Genomic DNA, 7,843 nt, shown 5'->3' on the forward strand with positions numbered 1-7,843 from the left:
CTGTCTCTTGTCATTTTTAACATTTTTGACACTTTTTTCGTGAAATGTACCCCCTTACCATTTCACACAGGGGGGGGGGCCGGGATCTGGGGGTCACCTTGTTAAAGGGGGCTTCCAGATTCCGATAAGCCCTCCGCCCGCAGACCCCCACAACCACCGGCCAGGGTTGTGGGGATGAGGCCCTTGTCCTCATCAACATGGGGACAAGGTGTTTTGGGGGGCTACCCCAAAGCACCCTCCCAATGTTGAGGGCATGTGGCCTGGTACGGTTCAGGAGGGAGGGGGGGCCGCACTCTCGTCCCCCCCTCTTTTCCTGCGGCCTGCCAGGTTGCGTGCTCGGATAAGGGTCTGGTATGGATTTTTGGGGGGACCCCACGCCGTTTTTTTTTTTTTTTTTGGCGCGGGGTTCCCCTTAAAATCCATACCAGACCTGAAGGGTCTGGTATGGAATTTAGGGGGAACCCCACGTCATTTTTTTTTAAAAATTTTGGCCGGGGTTCCCCTTAATATCCATACCAGACCTGAAGGGCCTGGTATGGAATTTAGGGGGACTCCCACGTCATTTTTTTTTTTTAATTTTGGTTCGGGGTTCCCCTTTGGGGAATTCCCATGCCGTTTTTATCAATGAACTTCTATGTGTATTGTCGGCAATGCAATAGCCGCGAGTAGTTTTAAATGAGTTTTTTCCTTCAAAATGTCATTTTGCTGTCAGACTGTTCTAAACACAGGAAACATGCGCCCCTTTACAGGCACACTATAGACACCCCCCAGGTACGAAATTTAAAGGGATATTACACTTTTATTAATTGACTTTAAGCATTATTAAAATCACTGCTCCTGAAAAAACGGCCGTTTTTAAAACTTTTTTTTGCATTGATCCATGTCCCCTGGGGCAGGACCCAGGTCCCCAAACACTTTTTATGACAATAACTTGTATATTAGCCTTTAAAATTAGCACTTTTGATTTCTCCCATAGACTTTTAAAGGGTGTTCCGCGGCATTCGAATTTGCCGCGAACACCCCAAATTGTTCGCTGTTCGGTGAACTTGCGAACAGCCAATGTTCGAGTCGAACATGAGTTCGACTCGAACTCGAAGCTCATCCCTAGTGTGGAATAAATACCCACCACATCGCCACAGGACCCACATTACGCTCCATGCTGATGGGAAGGCAGAGCCAGCGTTTGAGCGAACATTAACACTCGAAACTGAACACCACAATCCTCCCTCAAATCGCATGCAGATGGATATACAACGTCGGTCCGCGGTGTCAAATTGACGTCAAAGGCACGGCGCGTGAGCATGGTGTCGATGCGCAGGGAGTGTCCGCCCATCCCCCCACATATGAGAAACTGGAGAGGAGGGCCCCCTTCTTTTACCTCAACTACCTCTAAACTGGCTGACCTTTCTCTTCAAGGAGGACTACTACCATTAGGGTGAGTTGCTTTTGTGGTGCCTAGATATATGAGGGTTTTTATGAGGAATTTACTGACTATTTAAATGCTGTTGTTTTTTATATTTGATTAGATTTTTACATCTGTCAGGTATCTCTTTCTGTCAGCTTCCCTTTTTGCTCAGCTTTGGGGTGAGTATCCCACAAGGTTATGTGCTATCTTGCCTTTTGCCACTGCCCCCCCAGTTTGTCATTCCTGCATGATTCTTTTTTAGTGTCGGTTTAATATTTTTGTTTTTTTTTTCAGTTTTTTTTCCCCTTTTTTTCTGTGCCCTTCTTACAGGTGTCCTTCTTCTTCTGTTGTTGTATTGTATTATATATTTCTTTCTTTTTTACTTTGGATATGTCATGTATAAATCTGTAGTAACACTGTGTTAGAATAATGTATTGTTTGCATTACTTCGTGAAGCCCATTTTGGGTGATCCTACCACTCCTTGCAACCTTCAAGTGCTTTGTTGGTTGTGTAACAAGCTTGGTAGCATCTACTACATGTTTTTAGAATTTGTTTCTAGATTTTAATGGTGTACAATAAACACTGTTGGTTTTACTCTATATTGCTCTTGTTTATTCCTGTGAGATCTGGGGAGACTTTATTTTTAAACTGAACATGTCCTTGGCACCAGAAGAGTGACAAATCACCTGGAAAACTATGGGCAAAAGCTCTAGAGATGTTTAATTCTTGAAAGCTCTTATAAAATCTTGTAGGGGGTTGGTTTTTAGTGTGTTAGGCTCACTTTATATAAACATGTCCCTCCACTTGCTTTTGTAGCTGTTCCCACAGGGGCACAATGAAACACATTTGGTGGACTTGCCCAACAGTGAGCAGACTCTGGATATGGGTTTATAACCTAATTCACACATGATTTCATACTAATCTCAGTAAAAAGCCTTACAAGGCATTACTTAATAAATCTATCCTTAAACTTGGTTCTCCACATTTTCATGGCCACCAGACTCACATTTGCTAGGGCCTGGAGGACCTCCGCCCTAAGTTTTGAAGTAGTAAAAAACGTGTTGACTGATATCAAACTGATGACAATCCTAGCCTACTCACACCAAATACCTCCTACCAACCTTGGAAATATTACTCTTAAAGTGATTGTAAACTTTTTTTTAAATAACAAACATATCATACTTACCTCAACTGTGCAGTTTGTTTTGCACAGTGTGGCCCCGAACCTTGTCTTCTGGGGTCCCCCGGCAGCGCTCGTGGCTCCTCCTCGCATCGATAAACCCCCTGGGAAAAGCGTTCTCCTTAGGGGTTACCTTGCGAGCGTGCTCCCAAGTCCAGCATTTTGTGCATAGACACAGAATGGCGGAATCATTGGATTTGATTGACAGCAGCAGGAGCCAATGGCTGCACTGCTATAAATCTATCCAATCAAGAGCCAAGAACCCCGGGCAGAGAAGGTGAGCATGTCTCAGCTGAGGAAACAAACGGGCTCAGGTGAGTAAAACGGGGGCTGGGGGGCCGGTCAGTGTCAAATATTTTTTCAGGTGAAAAAACATGAGGGTTTACAACCCCTTTAACCTAACTGGTTTGATAGATCTCTATTGACCATTTGATTTAATAGGGAGCCCCTCCCTTCCTCTACCTTCCCTTCCTCTACCCTCTTGCCTTCTTCCTCTTTTGTCGCTACATCCACTTTTCTCTGCCCTTCTCTTCTCTTCCCTTTTCTTATCTTTTCTCACCTTCTTGATTTTCAGGTCCCTACACATGTTTTCAATTCTGTACTGTTGAATCGTATCTAACATATGCTAGACCAGTGTTTCTCAACCTTTTTACGGTAGAGGAACCCTTGGCAAAATGTTTGGGATCTCGGGGAACCCCTAAAAAAAAAATTCAGATCTACAGCCCACGGAACATTGGAGCTGATCAGCGAGCTGTAGATATAACCACAATTATTGTAGAAATAGCTTTAAATAATATAATAAATATTAGAACTAAACTGACACCAACATTATAGTGTGAACAAAGCACATAACAATCAATTGTTTTCTTTATGTCCTTGCACAGACCTATGTTAGAACAAGCCCAAAATATTCTATGCAAGTCAAATCTGCACATATTTCCAATCAGTTTTTTTGCATATATACTATGAACAAGGCCTTGCTGAACTTAAACACAACTCCCAAATATTGTTTCATAAAAAAGACAGCAGACTATGGGAACAGTTGCGCCTTGTTCACAACATACATGCATAATTGATGGAAAATTGTGCACATCATGCACAGAGACATGCATTTTTCTAACCTGGGTCTCTGCAAGGACATAAAGAAAACAACTAATTTCTATGTGCCCTGTTCACACCACAATGTTGGTGTCATTTGAGTATCTTTCTCTGCAGAAAAAATATGCACATGGTACCAATATTGTTTTCAATGTGCACTGACAATGAATACTGTCAATGTCCATTGATACCTGGTGCCTCCTCTATAGTTTCAGCTCCTCTGAACCTGTGAGGGTGGTACCAGGAGGAGTGCTGACAGTCGGAGCACATAGCTGAATGTTGCAGAGGGTGAGATCCTGTGTATGGTAGCGTCTAAATGCAGACCGCAGGGGGTGAGGGGGAGCAGAGAGTGGGGGCACACAGCTGGATCAGGCTGAATGTAGCAGGAGGTGAGATTATAATAGCATTATGTACAATTATGGTATAACACAATGCTGTTATAATCTCACCTCCTGCTACATTCAGCCTGATCCAGCTGTGTGCCATGCAATTGTCAATGATGTTAACTTGGTTTATATTTCTCAATAAACACTTGTAAAAGAAAGCAGTGATGCTATAAAATCAGCAGCCAGTGGACTAGTATTTTCATAAGAGGAGGTCATCACAAGACCAGGCCTTTTTCTGATATTTGTTGTTTATAAGTAAACATCCGTAACATCTGTATTTTTTGCTAGAAAATTACTTAGAACCCCAAAACATATATATATATATATATATATATATATATATATATATATATATATATATATATATATATATTTTAGTAGACATTCTAGAGAATAAAATGGGGGTCATTGAAATATTTTATGCCTTACTCTGTATTTGCGCAGCAGTCTTTTAAACGCAATTTTTGGGAAAAAAATACACTTTAATGAATAAAAAAAAAAAAAAAGCAAAGTTAGTCCAATTTTTATGTATAATGTGAAAGATGATGTTACGCCGAGTAAATAGATACCTAACATGTCATGCTTTAAAATTGCACACGCTCTTAGAATGGCGACATACTATGGTCTTTAAAAATCCCCATAGGCGACGCTTTCAAATTTTTTACAGGTTACCTGCTTAGAGTTATAGAGGAGGTCTTGCACTAGAATGATTGCTTTTGCTCTAGCGATACCCCACATGTGGTTTAAACACTGTTTACATAAGCGGGCGCGACTTACGTATGCGTTCGTTTCAAAGTGCAAGCTCAGAGGAATGTCCCTTTAATTATTTTTATCACTTTTTTTCCTATTACAAGGAATGTAAACATCCCTTGTAATAGAAATAAGCATGACAGGTCCTCTTTATTGAGAGATTTGGGGTCAAAAACACCCCAGATCTCTCATTTACCTTTAAAAGCAAAAAAAAAAAAAAAATTTTGACTTTAAGAGAAAAAAAAAAATCCTGCCAATCTGCCTGAGTACCAGAAGTGATGTCGGAGGTGGCTCCGGTCCCCCAAGGGCATAGAGCCAAGTGGGGGATATCTTGTCCTCACTCAACTTCCTACCTAACTATCGGCCACATCAGATTGGTCATGAGCATACCGATGGCTCTGGTAATCTACTAACTGCCCGTAAAGCGGCAGGGGGGGGGGGTCTCCTCTCCTGCCACCTATAAAAGTGATCTTGTGGTGAATCCACTGCTGGGACCACTTTTATCTGGAAATCAGCCGTCGGACGGAAAAAAGATACTGGGGTTATGGCAGCTAGCCGCTGCCATAACCCTAGTATTTAAAAACTTAAAATCAAAGTAATGACGTACATTTACAGTTGGGTAGCCAGCAAGTGTTTAAAGTATTGAAAATGAAGACTAGTATACAGGGAGCACACAATATATGTACAGGGAACACAGCCTACTTGCACTGTCCCTGTGCATTGCTTTACTATTGTGCTCTACAATCTGACACTTTCACAATAAACATCTATCACTCTGCAAGGAAAAGGGGGAAAAAAACACTGACTTTACGGTAAGTGTAGAGAACGGTATTAGTATAAATTGGGAATCCCTCTTTCCATGGACAATGAGAAACCATGAGGGAAAGGCTTTTTAAAAATGGGAAATCTCCCATCCTCCAAATGAGCAGCCACCAGTCCTGGTATGTAAAATATTTGGGACAACTAAATAGGGAAATGACAAGAGACAGAAGAGTACATGTGCTGTGTAAGTGTTAAAGACTATGATAGTGTGCATCGGTTGAGCTGGGTTTGCCTATTTGGGTTGGGTGAAGGGTTCTCTTTCAAGGCCGATCGTGTGTGTAGTATTTTGGGGTTGTCTTCCAAGGACTTGGTGTGACCTGATTCCCTCATTATGGGCCATCTGTTGTAACAAGGATTTTTCCCATGAAAAGGTGACTTATCGTACTGATAGTTTGCAGAACTGTACATTTATTAGAGAAGCCTGCACTGCACAATATTAAACAGTAAGTACTACAAAACACAATCAAAATAATTTCATTTTCATGGGATATGAGTAAGTATGCTGGAAATGACTCACTACACATTTCAATGGACATTTCAAGATTTTCAGCACAAGCCATGCCTTCAAAGCCTATTTGCAAAGTAAATTTACACTGGATTTTTGACACCAGTGAAAGTTTCCTATTAGATTTATTTAAAATTACAGTAGTTTACATTAGTAAAAAGTTCAAACAATTAACATAAAAGATAAATAAGTGCATACAGTTTAAATTTACATAATTCAAACATTCTTTCTTTCATGGTTCTATTATGCGAGCATTAAGTGCTTACACAATGTATTTTTACTGCCTTAAACAGCTAATAATTAAACAACCTGGACTTTTATTGGATGATGTATTGTCATCTGTTATTCTGCCTGGTGAATAAAAATCTTTAGCATATTTGTATACTAAACTGACCAGAATAATGTTGAGAAGGCACAAAATAAAATTAAATTGCTGCAATTTGTTGGTTTGTTTACAGGATGTGTGGATATAAATATCCTATATATCTGCAAGAAGGAAGACTATTCAGTGTAGAGATGAATACTTTAAAGTGGAAAAACCCTAACTAAGTTTATTAGTAAAAATGCCCCCCCCCCCTTAATCTGTCATTTATTGAGGTGCTAAAATGGCAGGGCAGTACAACCCCCCCCCCAAATGACCACATTTTGGAAAGTAGTCACCCCAATGAATTTGCTGAAAGGCTTGTTGAGCCCATTGAATATTTTATTTTTTGTCACAAGTGATTGAAAAATAAATAAATACAAATTTTACACAAAGTTGCCACTGAAATGATATATTGCTCACACATGCCATGGGCATATGTGAAATTGCACCCCAAAATACATTCTGCTGCTTCTCCTGAGTACAGGGATACCACTTGTGTAGGACTTTTTGGCAGTCTAGCCGCGTACAGGACCCCGAAAACCAAGCACCGCCTTCAGGATTTCTAAGGGTGCAAATTTTTGTTTCACTCCTCACTACCTATCACAGTTTCGGAGGTCATGAAATGCTCAGATAGCACAACCCCCCCCCCAAAATGACCCCATTTTGGAAAGTAGACACCCCAAGCTATTTGCTGAGAGGCATGTTGAGTATTTTGCAGATCTCGGTTTTTGTCACAAAGTTTTGAAAATTAAAAAAAGAACAAAAAATACATTTTCCTTTTCTTTCTTCATTTTCCAAAACAAATGAGAGCTGCAAAATACTCACCATGCCTCAAATACCTTGGGGTGTCTACTTTCCAAAATGGGGAAATTTGGGGGGGGGGGGATTTGTGCTATCTTGACATTTCAGGGCCTCCGAAACTGTGATAGGTAGTGAGGAGTGAAATCACCAATTTACGCCATTAGAAAGCCTGAAGACAGTGCTTGGTTTTCGGGGTCCTGTACGCAGCTAGGCTCCAAAAAGTCCTACACATGTGGTATCCCCGTACTCAGGAGAAGCAGCAAGATGTATTTTGGGGTGTAATTTCACATATGCCCATGGCATGTTTGAGCAATATATCATTTAGTGACAACTTTGTGGAAAAAAATATATATATTGTAATTTTCCCAAAAATTGTGGCAAAATCTAAAATATATTTTTGACCTGTCCTGTTATTTTATGCACAACATTAGAAGCTTATGCCACACATCACCCACTTATCTAACCACTTGAAGACAAAGCCCTTTCTGACACTTTTTTTGTTTACATGAAAATTTTTATTTATTTTGCTAG

Source organism: Aquarana catesbeiana, linkage group LG04 (genome assembly GCF_042186555.1).
Source record: "Aquarana catesbeiana isolate 2022-GZ linkage group LG04, ASM4218655v1, whole genome shotgun sequence".
Lineage (NCBI taxonomy): Eukaryota > Metazoa > Chordata > Amphibia > Anura > Ranidae > Aquarana > Aquarana catesbeiana.